Source organism: Trichosurus vulpecula, chromosome 2 (assembly GCF_011100635.1).
Source record: "Trichosurus vulpecula isolate mTriVul1 chromosome 2, mTriVul1.pri, whole genome shotgun sequence".
Classification (NCBI taxonomy): Eukaryota; Metazoa; Chordata; class Mammalia; order Diprotodontia; family Phalangeridae; genus Trichosurus; species Trichosurus vulpecula.
The window spans coordinates 116571512-116589890 of NC_050574.1; the positions used below are offsets into that span (position 1 = coordinate 116571512).

The 18379-nt window shown below is 40.0% G+C and overlaps 1 protein-coding gene across 1 annotated transcript in view; it reads left to right on the forward strand.

Moving 5' to 3' along the window:
* Positions 1-18379, forward strand: part of TENM4 (teneurin transmembrane protein 4) — a 514686-nt gene that overhangs the window by 126130 nt on the left and 370177 nt on the right.

The window sequence follows — 18379 nt, forward strand, 5'->3', positions numbered from 1 at the left end:
TTATCTTGTCTCTATCTTTGAATTTACTGATATATATGCCCTGTTGTGTCCCTTGGTAGATTATAAACTCCCTGAGGTTGAGGACTTTGATTTTTTGGTCTTTGTATCCCCAGCACCTAGCAAAACACCTGGCATGTAATAGGTCCTTAATGAATGCTGATGGATTGATTGCCGCACAGCAGCCCTGCATATATTTGAAGACTGCGACCCTTGCTTCCCCTAAGTATTCCATCTCCAGGCTAATCATCCTGAGTTTACAGAAGTTTGGAATCATAGAATCTAAGGGTTCACAGAGGCCTCAGGCATCCCTTAGGCATCTGCATTAGACCATGAGCTTCTTGGGGAGCGGGGACTGTTTTTTACCTTTCTTGGTATCCCCAGCACTTCACACAGTCCCTGGAACAAGGCGGTGTTCAACAAATGCTTGTTGACTACTTAATTTCAAGCTGTACAAGCTTGACCCTGGGCAGCTGACTCAGTTTCCTCAATTGTAAAATAGGAATCCTAATGAGATGATAGTTATGAAGTACTTTGCAAACCTTAAAGTGCTATATAGAGGTACTAGCTATTATTATCATTATTACTAGAAAGTTCCAATCAAAAGCTTAATTCATTCAGCCAGCATGTATTAAGCCCATGCTGTGTGCAAGGTCCTAGATAAGATGCTAGGGATGGCTCCTCTTGAAGACCACCAGGGACAGCAATATCTCTACTTCCTGAGACAGCCTTTTCTACTTTTGCATAGCTCTGATAGCAGGTTTTTTCTTATGTCAAGACACAGTCTTGCTCCCTCCTACTGCTACCCATCGGGTCTGACTTTCCCCTTTGGTTGACTCTTAAGGCAATCCTTACATGACAAGATTTTGGGTTCTTATGTCATCTTTCCTCCAGTCTTCATGCTGTCAATGTCCTCTTCAAAACATGGTGCCGAAAGCTGAACACAATACTCCAGATGTGATCTGACCAGGGTAGTAGACAGTGGAACTCTTACCTCCCTCACTTGCGATCCTATTTCTATAACTATGGAATAGGTGATTCCAGATATCATGAGTGCAAGCATATTAGATAGTTAATTCTTTTCAAAAGACTGAATTCTATTTTGAGATAGGTATTTGTTTATAATTGACTCAATGGTTTTGATTGACATGATTTCTGTAAAAAAAAAATAGGTGCTCTCTAGCTTCTAGAGCTGTATATACTGTGGGGCACAGCCTCAGGCTGGCGGTGAGAACCTTACTTATACTTGTTCTTGGTTTGCGTATCATGGCCAAAGTACTTTCTTCTCTCCCTGGGCGTGGGGTTTCTCATGTTTCACCGTGGGTCTGGCAGTGCTTTTTCATCAGTCTCCCTCAGCATTCTATGATGAAGGTCAACCTATAAATGATCATAAAACCATTTGTAAATATAAAGTTTCAGTGAAATGTGACAGACTCATCATTTCCGGACAAATTCTCTGTCAAGGGCCCTTTTGTAGTACGCTCCCTTGAAGTGGATGGATCATGAAAGCCATTTGCCAAATCCAATTATAGGGCAGGAAAGACGTCTTTAGCTGGAGGAAATGACACGAGGTTTCTGCTTTGCTGTTTACCCAATGGGCTTCATCCACACTTGTCTAGCTCGATGCTACCTACTGCCTGTTGTGGCAGAAAAAGCAGTGGACTCGGAGTCAGAACACCTGAGTGTGAATCTTGGCTCTGATAACTACCAAGTGCGTGAGCTTAGAGAGTCATTCCATCCGTCAGTGCTTCAGTTCCCTCATATGGTAAAATGTGGATAAAATATTTATACACCTTGCTTCACAGGCTTGTTGTCAGGAAAGCTCATTGTAAATACTAAAGAACCATAAAAATATCAGTTCATGCAATTGTAAGATTTAGAGCTAACAGAGTTCCTTAGCAATCATCTAATTCAATGTCCTACCCCCCTAAAAAATTACCCATTTTCCTAATGAGGAAAATGTGATTTTGCAAGGATAAATTACTTGCTCAAAGTTACCAGTAAATTGGTAGCACAAACAGGCCTTGGACCCAGGTTCTCTGACTACAGATCCTTGCTACTAAACTTTATGACCTCTCTTTGTCCCATTATATTTGTGGGGTATGAAGAAAGATCTTCCCATCCGTGGTGTCTACACTGACACCATCTGTCAGCATTTGCCTTTTGAAGGTGATACCCTCTTCAGATGACACTTGCTCAACCAAGTGACATATGGTGATTCAAAGTAGGTTGCAGCCAATATCCAACAGTGAGAAGGAGATTCGCTGAAATACCAAAGTATAGCTTTGGAGGAAAAAAAAAACCAGTTTATATGCATTCTTTTGGTCTTGTGAAGTAAGTAGTACAAATATTATCAGCCCCATGTCAGAGATTACAGAGCCCCAGAATTTGAGAGTGCAAAGGTCCCTCAGTGGCCAGCTAGGCCAACCCAACCCTCCAAAGAAGGGACGCCCACTGCAGTGTGTCCAACAAATGGTCATTCGGCCTCCGCTTGCAAGCCCTCCAAGGAGGAAGAACCCATCACCCTTTGAGGCAGCCCACTCTACTTTCAGACAGCCTTGATTGTTGGAAAGTTTTTCGTGATGTTGAACCTAAATCCACCCTTTTGCACCCTCCACCTGAAGCTTCTTCTTCTGCCCTCTTCATACCTCAGTCAAGACCCTTCACTGTCTTGTTTGTGCCCTCTGCTGCCCAGAACTGAACACCAGATGAGTTTCGATGAGGATGAAATACAGAGAAACTGTCATCCTCCTATTTCATGTAAACTGTGCCTCTCTTAATGGAGCCCAATATCACATTTGCTTTTTTGATAGCTGTATCATACTTCTAACTATCATTGAGCTTGTAATGCCTCTAAAAACCCCAGATCCTTTTCAGAAAAACTGCCATGTAACCATGTCTCTCCCACCTTGTATTGATAGAGGTCATTTTTTGGACCCAAGTGTAAGACTTTCCATTAATCCTTACAGAATTTCATCTTACTAGATTCAGCCCAACATCCCAACCTGTCAGTGTCTTTTTAGATCCCAGCTCTATTATCCAGTATGAGAGTTACCCTTCTCAGATTTCACTTCATCTGTAAGTTGAAGTCCAAGCATGTATTCCTGGAGTGCTCCATTAGGGACCCCTTGCCACGTTGACATTGAACCAATAATAGTTATACTTTAAATCTAGCCATCCATCCAGTCCTGAATTCATCTAATTACATTATTGCTTAATCCATATCCCTCCATATTCTTCAAAAAGTACTATGAGATACTTTATAAAAAGATTTGCTACAATTTAGATAAATTAAATCCATAGCATGCCCCTTATCTACTAGGTAGGTAATCCTGTTAAAAAGAAAATTAGGTTAGTTTGGCATGACCTATTCTTGACGAATGCCAGTTAGGTGGTACAGTGGATAGATTGCTGGGTCTGGAGTCAGAAAGACTCATCTTTCTGAGTTCTACTCTGGCTTCAGACACTTACTAGCTACATGACCCTGAGCAATTCACTTAACCCTGTTTGCCTCAGTTTCCTCATCTGTAAAATGAGCTGGAGAAGGAAATGACAAACCACTCCAGTGGTTCCTTTGCCAAGGCAATCCTAAATGGGACCACGAAGAGTCAGACACGACTGAAACAACTAAGTAATTCTTGATGAAATTTGCTGGCAATTTATAATTTCCACTTCACTTTCAATGTCTACCAATGATCTCTTTCGTCATTCATCCTATAATTTTCCCAGGAATCAGAGTCAAGCTTGCAGTCCTAGGTAAGAATTCTAAGGCCCAGAGAAAGAAGTGACTTGATTAGGAGCACACAGAGTTCCTGAAGAAATCTTCTTCAGTTGAGAAGGGGAAGGTACTAAAAATGGAGATCAAGGAGATTTTCTACCTCCATGATCTTGCTTGATTATGTCCCTATGGTCTTTTCACACTTTAAAATATTGCAAAAATATTAGAATTTAAAATGTGGTTTAATTAAATCATAATTTGACACCTCCTTTACTTTTTAAGTATTTCTCCTCCCCCTTCCCCACGTGCTCTTTGATCCAGTGACATTTCCCTTCTTGTACAAGATACTCCACCTCAACTTGAGGCAGTTTTCTCCCTCTTGGTATCAATCTCCTGGCTTCTTTGGCTCCCTTCAAGTCCAGATAAAATCTTGCCTTCCACAAGGTGGCTTTCCCAATTGCTCTTAATACTAGTGCCTTCTCTCTCTTGATTTATCTCCAACTTAGCCTGCAATAATCTTGTTTCTACGTGATTGTTTACATCTTTCCTCCCCCACTAAACTGTGAAGTCATTGAGTTCATGGTATAGTAGCACATAGTAGGCACTTAATAAACTCGTGTTGACTGACTGAGTATTCCCCTGTTACAATGGAGGGCTCTTTCTTATGTGCCCTAGAGGAAGAGCATTAGCTTCTCTTTTCTTCGATTTGCCATCAGGTTCTTTGGGCAGCAGCCATAGATTTAGTTTTATGGCCCCAAGAATGGCAAGCCTGCATGATTTAATTCAGTCTTGGAGACTGAAGGGAGAAGTGATAAAGATATAGGATCTTGTGTGGCAAAGCTTCATCCTTTTAAGTTGATTTATAGGGAGTTCTTGGGGAATAGCTAATAGCAATCCATCCATGGTTCTCTTTATAACAAATATTGGTTCTCTTTATAACAAATAGTTGTTGTCTTTATAACAAATAGGCAGCTATATTTATTATATTTATAACAAATAGGTAGTTCTCTTTATAACAAAGAAGACATCTCCTAACTTCCTAAAGGAAAACTTGGACTTCATACCTACTCCCTCTACTCTTTGAAGCACCCTCATGTGGAGCTCAAGTCAACAAGTGTATATTAAGGACTTACCATGTGCCAAGTGCTGACTGTTGGAGATACAAAGAATGGCAAAAAAGAGATCCTGTGTACATGGAGCTCATGGTCCTGTGGGGAGACACCATCTAAACAACTACGTAGAAGCAAGATACAGATAGGATAAAATGGAGATAATCTCAGAGGGAGGGAAGGCACTAAGATTAAGAAGCGTGAGGAAAGGAAATAGATTTATCCCATCTTAGATCCAGAGGGAAAAGCAAGGACCAATGAGACCTAAGGACCTAATATCTGGGAAAATTTCCTAATACTTATAAAGCTCCAAAAACGAAATGAGTTGCTGCAGGAATCTAGTAAATGACAGAACCAGAACAAAAGCCCGATTGTGGTGCTCCTTCCTTTACACCACATCACAGTATACTCAGGACCTCAATGAAAGTCTTCATACAAAAGCTGGCTTACTACTTGTCTTGGTGCATGGTCCAAAGGTGATCCTTTGTTAGGTCCAAGTTGAATTCGACAAGCTACAGAGTCCTTCCCAACTCTGAGATGATGTAATTCTCTGATGCTAAGATATTACAAGGAGACAGAAGTAAGGATTTAAACAGAATCATGTAGTTTTTTACTATAATGATTTAACAGTAATCAAAGGATGCTTGTTAAGTAGTGAGCAGTCTGTCCCTGCAAGTATTTAAACAAAAGCATGATAACTACTTATTAAAAAGTGTTGAAGGGTTTGGGGGGAGAAATGAGGCAGGTTTCTGCATTTGGTGGGAGATTTAAGTAGCAGACCTTTAAGAACATTGAACAGGGTGTGAGAAGATTTGTCTTCTAGATCAGGTTCTGCTGTTAATGAGCTGAATGGCCTTAGTCAAGTTACTTCACCTCTCTGGGCCTTTTTCCACTTCTCAAAGTAAGAATATTGGACCAAATGATCTCTGAAATCCCTTTCAGAACCAGCCCTTGTTTTATAGTCAAAAGTCCTGGGTATCAGTCTTGATTCGGACACTTATTGACTGAAATTCTGAGTAAGTTACTTAACCATAATCCTCAGTTTCTTCCATTGTAAAAATGGGTATCATAATTCTCACCAAGTGAGGAAAACTCTTTGTAAATATCAAAGAAAAAAATTAAGCACTATGTATAAATCTAAGCTTTTCATGTTACCTTCTTTCTACTTCTAATAGTCTGTATTCCAAAAACCCTTCCAGTTCTGACATTTTGTATTCTGTTTTGAGGTTCCTTCTACCTCTGGCCTTCTGAACTTTGGGGTCTCTTCTAGCTCTAACATTCAGTGTTTCAGGGTCCTTGTCAGTTCTCACATTCTATATTTGCCTTTTTTGGTTTCCATTGGAGGTCAAGAGAATTAGAACTTTTCTCAGAGTAAAACTAAGAAGCATATTTGAACTTTTATCTTTTTTCTCCTGTTTCTATTTAAGATGTTGGACTTTTACCAAACTTTGTTTCACCTATCCTTTGTCTTTGCTTCATCCATCAGCTGCCAAGTTTAACTGAAAGTAGATGGGCAAGCTCAAAAAGGGGGAAAGTGATTTTTACTTTGCATGGTCAGATCTTTATAAGATTTCTGTAACATTTGGAGGCATCGAAAAGCCGGAGCATTTCTGTGCTCAGATTAGGGCTTAATCAGCCTATCTTACCTGATTTCTGTTCTAAGTCCCTTAGCTTGTGGCTCACTAAATTCATTTCTCTCCCTGGTCGCTACTATGCAAATACTTTCTTTGTGGACATTCAAATGGCGAGTTGTGAGCCTTGAACTGCTTTCTATTTGGAAATGGACTGGCTTAATAATAACAAGAGTTCAGATATCTTTAGTATATTATGGTTTATAAAGCACTTTCTCTGGGTGTATCTTATTATCCCCAGTTTTACAGATGGAGAAACTGAGACCCTAAGAGGTACAGTGACTTGTTCAAGGTTATACATCTGGTCAATGGCAAAGTCATATTTGATACCAAGTTCCCAGAATCAAAACTAGCTTCTCTTTTAACCATATAGCTCCTTCATTTCTCTTTCTTTACTTTTCTCTTCCCTTTTTCCCTTTTATCCTGTCCCCTGCCCTTTCTTTCTGTTACTTTGTCTCTTTTTTCTCCCTTTTTTCTTTCTGTTCTTTGTTCTCTTTCCTTCCTTTCTTAAAAACAGAAGTACAGATATTTTTGAAACAGTAGCCACTCACTTCCCAAGAAGCACCCAAACAAACCTCTTTGCAAAGTGCATTCCCTGAAAAGAGGTTGATTATCGAGTATTAACGGAAAAGTAGAATGTGTCCTTTTTCACTCCCCATTGCATTTGAAAAAAGTTTTGTTTTCAGTTCTTTTTTGTAGTCTTGTAAGATGATGTCTTTTGGCTCTACTTGGCTTTCTTTATTTAATTCTGTACAAGTTATTTCCATGATTTTCTATGATTTTTCACATTTGTCATTCTTTACATTGTAGCAAAATTCTATTATATTCATATACCATAATTTGCTCAGTCATTCTCCAACTGTTGGGCACATGTTTTGTTTCTAGCTTTTTGTTATCATGAACAATGTTGCCAGGCATTTTTAATATGTATGAATCTTTTCTTGCTGTTACTGACCTCTTTGGATGTATGGTCCCAGGATGTAATATCTTTCATTATCAGAAAGGGTCAGAGGAAGTGATAATTGGGAAGTGAATTGAATGGGAAGTTCATGTTCGTAGGAGTGACATCTGAGCTCCACTGTCTACAAGGACAGTATTGTTACCAAAAATGTATGTGGGCCTGCTGGGGCACCATGCTCTCAGACTTCAGCTTGATGCATGGTATGGACTCTCCCTATCATGTAGCATATGACCTCTAGTGTTTCACCCACTACTTTTTCTTTTGAATTAAATTTTTACTTTTTCATCACTGCCATTTCTGGTTATATCCCCCGTTCCTTCATACAGCATGTCCTGCCGTCAACGGTTAAATAAAACTGCCAGGCCTGGCGACTGTGTTTGATAATGTATGCATTTTTCTGCCTTTGTAGTGCCTGCTTCTCTTCTGAGAAGGAGATAGGTTTCATTACCCATTTTTTAGGACCATCATTATCAGTTCTTCAGTTTCTCAGAACTCGCCTTACTTTTTGTGGTCTTTTCTTTTACGTTATTGTAGTAACTGTTTAGGTATGATTTCGCTGATTTCACATCACTGATTTCACTCTGAATCAGTTGAGATAATTGTCCCCAGTTTCCTGCTGTTTCCTCATATTTGTCATTTCTCACTGCTACTCTTCATTACATCATTGTATATTCATGTTCCAGAACTGATTCAGCCATTCCCCCAGTTAATAAACATACATTTGTTTCTAGCTCTTTGCTACCACGAGAGTGCTGTTCTTGGAGTGAATTCCAAATTGTTATCCAGAATAGTTGGACCTCCACTGACTTCTTTCGAAAGCAGAAGCCCAAATCTTCCAATTGTGTCTAGGGAAGTACCCTTGATAACTTACCAAAATTTATTTGGGAGAAATGGGTATTTTTAAGGCCTAGGTTTGAATTGGGAAAATATTTCTTTTTCTTCCTTGCCTCCTCTAACTTCCAAACATCTGCATCTCTTATGATGGGCATCTTTGCTTGGAAACTCTTATCACATTTCCATTGAAGTTTGATGTAGAAGTGAGTCAGGTACTTTAGACAGGAAATAGAGTTTTGGATAAGTCAAAGATAGTTTCCTAGATGAAGCAGGAATAAATTATCAGAATTGCAACTGGTAAGTTTCTGAGACAGGATTTGAACTCAGGACTTCCTGACTCCAAGTCTAAAAGAACTCTTTCCACTTTTCCAGCCAAAGAATATCAGCGTTAGAGCTAGCACTTAGCATGGTACCTTACATATGTTAAGCCCTTAGTAATGAAGTTATGAGAGAGAGCTTTTTGTATCAGGCCTTTGGTGGCTGCTGCATATTACCAAAATTCCTGGAACCCAAGAAGACAATATAAGACATAGAGGCTTTGAGGGAATGTGCATGGTTCAATGGAGCTCCAGTTAGTGTTGGATTATAAAATCCATTCTCTGCCACTTATTTGTATGATTTTGAGCCAATCACATAGCCTTGCTGGGCTTTACTTTCCTTATCTATAATTTTATAGTTCTTCTTATAACTAGTCCTATAGCAGGAAAGAGTGGCAATGGATGGGAAGGAAATTTGAGTGTTGCACTGATATCCACAAAATTGTAAAAGACCTCAATGAGAAAAGATGGCCTCCTGCACATTGACCATATGCTTTATGGAAGATTTACAGAAAGACATGGAGGAGAAACGCCCAAGATGAAAAAATGTGGGCATGCTATGGGCTGCATTAAGAGAATATGTCTTCATCAGTGAGATCATTGATCCATCAGAGTAACTATTTCTTTCTTTTTTTCTTCCTTTTTCTTGCTTCCTTCTTTGCTTTCTTTTTTAAAGAAAAGAAAAAATTACTTAGGCAGAAAATTCTGGGTGAAAGATTGGTAGGGTTGTTCCAAGTCCCTCAGAAAAGCAAGATTAGGTTCAATGATGGTGAGATTACCCATCAGAAAGAGAGCCCAGATGCCTTTCTGGAGCATTCATTTCACAGTTTGGTTTATGCTCTGCCCAGTGTGTGTTGAAGAGAAATCAATTTTACAGATTTTAACATTCTCCAAAAGGCTTTTTCCCTAAGCCTCTGTTTTTATTTCAGCCTAATGACTGTGAAATAACATAATTTAATTGCACTTAAGTACCAAGAAAGACAGAAAGAGAAAGGGAGAGGGAGTGAGTGCACTTTCCCCTAATGGATATTCTTTGATTATTTTAAAATATCACTTCTTTGTGTAATTTGTATAAGGTCACTAGTCAAAATAATAGGCTTTGGTTGTCTGACAGTGGGAAAACATGCTTAAGTTTAAAAATCATGGATTTCTCTCTTGCTTTCATTGTATAGGCTGTGTGGGGGGTAAAGAAGGAGAAAAGGGAGAACTCAAGAAGGGGTGGGGAGGAAGAGAGAAGACAGAATGAGAAAGAAGTGAATGGTGGCAGTGATTTTAAACAGAGAAACTTTCTGCTTCTGCATACAATCAAGGTGGAACTGACTTGGCTAGACCTCTAGGTATTGTGGTTTTGTTCAGTCTTTTCATTCATTTCTAACTCTTTGTGACCTCAGTTGGGGGTTTCTTGGCCAGGATACTGGAGTGGTTTCCCATTTCCTTCTCCACCTCATTTTATGGATGAGGCAACTGAGGCAACCAAGGTGAAGTGACCTTCCCAAGGTCCCACAGCTAATAAATGTCTGAGGTCAGATTTGAACTCAGCAAGATGATTCTTCTTAACCCCAGGCCCAGACACTCTATCCCCTGTACTACCTAGCTGCCTACTGGGCTTTTAGTAGATTACAAACTCCCTCGAAGTTCACAGCCAGAGAATGCTAATGTGGTCTTAGACTCCACTGAGAGGCACGGTGTTTAGGACTAGTATTTAATATTCTATACTCTGCATTGGTCAGACTACCTCTGAAGGGGTGTGTTCAGTGATGGGTGGCACATTTCAGGATATTGACAAGCTAGAAAGTCCCTAGAGGAGAGTGACTAAGGCTTTGTGCTCATGCTTTATGAGGATCACTTGAAGATAAGGGGGATATTTGACCTGAGAATACTAAAGGAAAATATATAAGGCAGTGTGATATGGTGGATTTAGGAGGACTTAGTCCTCAAGTCGCTTCTTTAACACCTACTAGTTATATGACCGTTGGAAAGTCACTTAACCTCCTTTGGCCTCAGACTTCTTATCTATAAAATGGGGTTCATAATTTTAATACTCTCCTCACAAAGTAGGATGTAAGATTTCAACAAGATGTGATATTTAAAGTCCTTTGCAGAGACAGTAGACATGCCAAAAAGTAAGAGAGGGAGGGAAGGAGAGAAGAGACAGAGACAGAACGAGAGTGAGAGACAGAGAATAAGAAAAAGGATGAGAGAGTGATAAAGTGAAGGGGGAGAGAGAGAGAAAAGGAGGCACACAGAGAGAGATTTTATTAAGCACTTAATATATCAGGTACTATACTAGGCACAAAGGATGTTCCCTACACTTAAGGGGGAATAAAACACACAAAGGTGCATTTTTGTCCTTTAGAGCTAGAAGGGACCTAGATCTTCAAAGTTGAGAGCTGAATGGAGACTTTGAGGTCACCTAGTCCCTTTAACAGAAGAGGAAAGAGCAACAGAAAAGACGAACTTATCTAAGGTCACCCAGGCAGTATGTTGCTGGCATTTTCGTCACAGATAATTGTTGTTTTCTATCTACTCAATGCCACCTCTAAGCAGTCTAGTGTAATGTAAAGAGTGTTAAACTTGGAGTCAGGAGATTTTGTTCCAAGTCGTATGTCTGTTATTTATTATCCATGTGACCTTGGACAAGTCACATCTTCTCTCTGAGGTTCAATTTCCTCTAATAAAGTGAGGGGATTAGACTAAGTGATCTATGAGGGCCCTTCCAATTATGTGAAACTCAGAGTCTTTAAAAAAATTAATGACTTCAAGATTTGAACTACCTCAACTATGTTGGCAGTGAAACTTGCTTTAAAAATCCAGTTTTATCTGAATAATTTGATGTGATCTTCTAGGTTATTTATTCTATGTAAAGAAGACTTGATATATGAAGTTGTAGAAGGACAAACCTGGATTCCTGTGGTTATTTAGGGTTGCCCTATCATTTCCTAGAGTCTTGGTGACCATAGCCTCTTCCTTGATCTCATATTTCACAGAGAGAAAACCGTTGGAGCATTTGGTCCATCTCTGTGGGTATATATTTCTTTTCTTGAGCAACCTTCAAGGAATCATCTGAAAACCACATAGGCTGAAATCTCTCCTTGAACTCAGGCCAAGAGTTAACTACTTTTTTTAAAAATAGCACCTTACATTTTATACCATTCTACAGTTTTTTCAGACCCCTTTCATCTTGGTTATCTCCTATTTGTAATAGCCATGCAAGTTAAATAGGGCAAAGACTGAACTTCACAAAGGAGCTGAGAGAGCTCAGGCCTGAAGAGAGAGGGAGCGATTCAACCAACCGGAGCTCAGGCCTAGGTTTTCTTCTAGAGGGCAAAGATGGCGCCATTTTAATTTTTGTTTCTCTAGAACTTTAGGTAGCATTTCTGTGGAAAATTAAAGACAAAGATTGCACAGAATCAGAAGGCATGGATAGATTGCAATCTGAAAATCAGCAGGATTACCCACATCATTGAGACCATGGATCCCTTGAAGCATATCCTTAATGCTTTGAATGTAGTCAGCACTTAGTAAATGTTTATTGAATTTACTGGTTGAATTCTGCCTCCAAGTCAAATGCTCTCCATACTATATCAAGTGACACATACCCTTTCCTTATCTCCTTCCCCCTAAAGGTTTACAACAAAACTGGGTTGTAATTCCTGGAATCGCTAGATTCTCACCTGACTCTTCACTCCTTCTCTATCCTGTCCAATGTTGTTTCTACTCCTGTTGGAGGCTTTATAGACCAAGTCCCTGCTATAATCACATGAAATCAGATAGAGAGGGAGGAGCCATTTAATTCAACAAATACTTTTTTAGCTAGAAATGCTTAGTAGGCACCAGGGAGATAATGATAAATAAAATGAACTGCATGTCCTCTAAAGTTTTTTGTCTAATAGTTGGATTACAAACATATTAACTTACTTCAATATGTAAGGGATTTGTGATTTTGTCAGAATGCCTCTTTCTCTATCAAAGCAGATCATAGCCCCTTGCACAACCTAGGAAACAGCTTCATGAATTGCAGCAGCTGAAAAAATTCACCCCTAATGTCCAGCAAAGCTCTTTATCCTTAGGTTGGTCCTATGGCTTCAAATTCTCCAGGGAAATTCAGCTAGTCCAGAGGGATGAGAAGCTCCCAAGAATAAGATTCTGTGGACACAAATAGAGACAAATCTGATGAGAAGAATAAAAGGAACTGTGCAAATGCAGAGAAAGAACTTGTCAACCAACTCAAATATAAACAAAGGCAGGCAACTGAGGTAGAGTACTGAAGAGCGGCATGGTGCTTTAAGGAGCTATCAGCAACTCCAGAGTTCAGAATAAGTGTCAGGAATGCTAACAGTTAGGAAGGCCTCTTCCTCTCTCATCCTCCAATTTTGGAGGCAAGAAGAGGACAAAGAACGAATAGAACCACTACTGGGGGGTGGTTATGACAATTATAAAAGATGGCAGAGAGAAGGCAAAGTACTCAATTCTTATTTCTGTTTTCTTTGACAAGGAGATTAATCTTCAGTAGAATAGAACAAGAGTAATTAGCAGAGAGTTGAAACCTAAGATAAGAGAGAGGGTAAGAAAACACCTAGGTGCCCTTAGTGAGCTCAGGTTGCCAGATCTAGACAGACTGCATTCCAGGGTACTGGAAAAATTGGTAGACGTGATTGCTGAACTATTGTCAATGATCTTTGAAAGACTGTGGGATATGAGACAAGTACCAAAGGTCTAGATAAGGGCAAATGTCATTCTGATCTAAGAAAAGGTGAAGAGGATGAAGTGTACAAAGAACAGGCAATGAGGTGTACTTCAATTCTTGGCATATTCCAGATTATTGCTAATCAGTCAGTCAGTACCTATTGAGTGCTTACTATATGCCAGGCAGTGTGCTAAGTACTGAGGCTACAAAGAAAAGGTTAAAAAAAGTCCCTGCCCTCCAGGAGATTACATCCTAATGGAGGAGACAACAAATAACATATGAAATAATTTAAAAGAAGATGCAAGGTAGCCGTAAAAGATACGGCCCAGTCAACTGAGGGGACCAGGAAAAGTGTAAGAGGTGGTATTAAGTCTCAAAGAAAGACAGGAATCCTAAGCATTATAGGTTGGGACAGAGCATTACATTTGTGTGGTACAATGCAAAGACATGGAGAATTGCAATGTAATATTCAAGAAGTAGCTATTAGGCTGGTGTGTCTAGATCACAAAGTGTGTGATGGGGAATAGAAGTGATGTGTGAGCATTCAGAAAGGGAAACAGTGATCACTCAGAGTCATTTTTTTCTTCCTTTCTGTTTGGCATGCTTACTTTACTGGCAAATCAGGGAAATGTTGTAGAGAAGAATAACTAAATTTTAGCAACATAATTTAAGAAGTCTTTCATGCTTTTAAAGAGATGTGAACTAGATCATACTACAGGCAGGTGGATTCAAATCTATCTGAATGACCAGAACCAAAGAGAGGCTACAAGTGGTTGTTTTAGTGGAGTTCCCAAGCGATCTGGCCATGGCCCTTTTCTAGTCCACATTTTTTCAGTGACTTGGATTAAGGTGTAGACGGTATGTTTATCAAATTTTCAGGTGACCCGAGGCTTAGAGAAAAAGCTAACATGTTGAATAACAAAGAAGTCAAAACTGCTTTGCCCTTATCAGTACATATCAATTGTAAGGGCAACATTTTAGACCTTGACAAACTGGATTGTTTTCCCAGTGGTTGGTGAATAGGCTGGTGAAGGGACTGCAGACCATGCCTTCTAATCAGCTAAAGAATCTGGGGCTATTTAGTTTGGAGAAGAGAAGACTTGGGGGCAAGGGGATGGTATGTAATAGCTGTTTTAGAGTATTCAAAGAGCTGCCATGTGGAAGATGGATTACATTTATTCTGCTTGGCCCCAGAGGGTAGAATGAGAATTTCAGAGAAGCAGCTTTTAGGTTAATGCACAGAAAAGACTAAAAAGCTCAGAGTTGACCCAAAGTTAAATCTCTTTGACCACTGTGAGATGTATACCCCAAGGAGGTCAAAGACAAAAAAAAGTCCCCATCGGACTGTTCATAGCAGCTAACTTTTGTAGTAGCAAAGAGATAGAAGCAAAGTAGATGCCCATCAATTGGGAGTTGGCTAAAAAATGGTGGAATGTGAATGCAATGCCCCATTACTGCTCTGAAACAATGAATAAGAAGAATGGGGAGAAGCATGGAAAAGCTTATATGAACTGATACAAAATGAAGTAAGCAAACAGAGATACCATATACACAGTGATTAAAAACATGGGAAGGAGTAAACAAAAAGTCTCTGAACCTGAACTCTTAATCATTATAATGGCCAAGCTCGGCCCCAAAGGAAGGATGAGAAAATGCTATCTGGTGTCAAGGTGGGGGTCTTTGGGTGCAGTATAATGCATATAATGTCAGACTTAGTTGGTAAGTCAGTGAGTTTGACTGAACTCATTTTTCCTTTCTTCTTTATTCTGTTTCAAGAGATGATCTCTGGGGAGGGTAGAGGGATACATTTGTAACTTAAAAAGCAAGAAGGTTTTATAAACTGGTAATGAGTTCCCTGAAAAGCTGAAGGTAGAGGACTCTCTGCAGGGACATCATATGGAAGAGTCACTGTGCAGATAGGGGTAAGGCTAGATGCCTCTCTAGCCCTTCCTGCCTCAGGGATTCCAAGAGTCTGAGGTTCTCAGAAAGCAGACATAGTGCTCAAATTCAGGACTATTCTCTAAACCTTGCCAACTTGGTAAGAGCTGCTGGAACTTGTCCTCTGCTGGCATCACCTTTGAGAACCTAGGGTCACCCCCACACAAGGATGGTGCCCCAGAGAAAGATCTCAGTGAAGGGACAGGTACACAAATAGCACTTGTGTCACCTAGAACATGGTAAATGTGTAATAGAGTTACAAATTATAGAAAGTCATTTCTGACTGGGGGTTGGGTGGTATAAATTAAAGAAACTTTCATGAGAAAATGGCATTTGAGTAGGATTTCAACAGGCATAAATGGAGGCAGAGAGTAGTCTCACCAACAGGTGAGCAAATGCAGTGGCAGTATATCATGCCATATGTATATGGGAGGTTGAAAATTCCCATTTGTTTGTACTGTAGAGTAGGAGGAAGGGGAGGGGAAGGGGGGGCAAGATTAGTTGGCAAGAAGGTAGTGAAGGTACAGGAGCCATACCATGGAGGACATTGAACACCAGACTAAGAAGTTTGGGATCTGTGTATATTTAATGAGCCTTCAAGATCATCCTGTGTCCATCATGTTCTCTTGGCTCACACAGCCACCATCCTCATTCATGCCTTCATCTTTTCTTCTCTGGACTATTGCAATAAGCTCTCTATGTATGGAAGATACATCCATCTTCAGTTCAGTACAAGGAAGAATGTCTAAGATTAGTGAGTTCCTCATCACAGGTGGTCTTCAAGGGAGGATATTTAATGAGCCTTCAAGATTGTCGTGTGTCCATCATGTTCTCCTGGCTTACACGGCTGCCATCCTTGTCCCTGCCTTCATCTTTTCTCCTCTGGACTATTGCTATAAGCTCTCTATGTCTGGCAGACACTCCATCTTCACCCCTACCACTTGGAATCCTTACTTTCCTTTAAGTCTTATTTTATAATCTCTCTAGTTGTTAACATTCTTTCATTCTTCAGATTATTATGCATGTACTTACGCAAGGGTCCTACGCATCTCCCCAGTGGAATATAAGCTGCATGAAGTCAGAGATTTCTGTGTTTGTATATCCAGTGCCTGGCACGGAACCCTGCTCCTAATAAGCATTTGATAACTGCATCCTGGTTTCATTGATTCTTGGGCTAGTAAGAGTCAGATTGCTAATTTTTTAATAGGATCAGGAGTTTTATCTGGATTGGTAATGCCTAAGCTAAGGGGCAAGGTAGGCGACCTGGTAACACTCATTTGTCTTAAACCCCCGGGCTCCACATTATCTAGTTCTGCCATTCTCTGTATTCCTCTGCCAGACTGCAGTGAACAGATTGTCAGGATGTGTTAAATTTTTGTTGGGAAGCTCTGTTAGCTGGTGTGTACCATGAAACCAGATTTATCTTTCCTCCCAGCCCTGAGTGGGATTTTACCCAGAGCCTCCAGTGGAAAAGAAAAACTACCAGTGTCATTACTTGTGCTGAACCATCTATTTAATCACATCTTCTCAGACTATCATTCAGTTACTTGCTGAGAGAGAGAGAGAAGAGAGGGAGGGAGGGAGAGAGAGAGAGAGAGAGAGAGAGAGAGAGAGAGAGAGAGAGAGAGAGAGAGAGAGAGGACCCATACATTTTTACAGGGTATTGAGGAGGAAGGATAAGATCAATGAAAGAAGGGATCAAATGCAATTCTAACATGATTGTTTTTTTCTGTTTTGTTTTGTTTGAAGAAGACAAAACTCTGTCTTGTTCTTCCATTTAGAATGTGGATTACATCACTTACCTTTTCACTAAGAGTGAGGCCAATTTCATAACAGATATCTTATGTGATTGCTCAGTCCTGAAGTTTTATCGTTTCGTGCATTTTTTTGGGTTGAGAGGTTATTTGAAGGAGCTAGGGGTGCTTAGAAGGCCTCGAATATCTGAGGTAGGTTAAGGGAAAGAATGCACAGATTATTCTATGTGGCCCCAGGGGGTAGAAGTAGTATCAATGAGAAAAAGTTATAAATAAGCAAATTTCAGTTCAGTATAAGGAAGAATGTCTAAGCCTAGAATTATCTAGTAGCCTTGAAAGGGAGTGAGTTCCTCATCACAGATGGTCTTCAAGGGAAGACTGAATGACTATTTGTTTGGAATATTGAAGCAGTTAGGTTGTACTTGGCGTCAGGAAGACTCAATTTCATATCCTGCCTCAGATACTTCTTAGTTGTGTGATCTTGGCCAAGTCACTTAACTTTTATCTGCCTCAGTTTCCTCATCTGTAAAATGAGGATAATAATAGGCCCATCCTCCCGGAGTTGGTCAGAGAATCAAATGATTTAGCATGTGTAAAATAATTTGTAAACGCTAAAGCACTATAGAAATCCTAGTTTAAAAAAAACACCGTAGAAGGGACTCCTACATCAGCTAAAGATTGAATTCCTGGGGTCAAATCAAATCCAAAGATCCTGTAATAAATCTTTTTTTTTTTTGGAATTTTTTTTAAATGTGCGTTGTGTTAAACTTTGAGGCATTCCATCTACAGTGAAATCTACAATTCAACCCGTAATTTGGGAGACCAGCAAAGTAGAGTACTGAATCTGGGGTTAGAAAGAGCAGCGTTCCAATCCATCCTCAGACACTTATTAACTATGTGACCCTGGAAAGTGACTTAACTGCTCCATCCCTCCATTTCCTCGTCTGTAAAATGAGGACAGTAATAGCAGCTACTTCGCAGGGTTGATAGGAGGATCAAGTGAGATAATATTTGTAACATCCATCGCAAATCTTAAAACACTGTATAAGTGCTATCTGGGCAGCTAGGTGGCTCAGTGTCTGGAGTCAGGAAGACTCATCTTTCTGAATTCAAGTGCAGCCTCAGACACTTACTAGTTGCATGACCCTGTGCAAGTCACTTAACCCTGCTTGCCTCAGTTTCCTCATCTGTAAAATGAGCTGGAGAAGGAAATGGCAAACTACTCCAGGATCTCTGCCAAGAAAACCCCCAATGGGGTCATGAAGGGTTGGACAGAACTGGAAATGACTGAACAACAAGTGTGATCTCATATTGTAACATTTATTGAGTGTCTCTAAAGGCAAGGCCCGACATCAGGAGCTTTGGGAGATAGAAAGTTGAAAAAGCACAATTGCTTCCCTTAAGGAAAAGAGTTTGAGGTGATAAGCAAAATA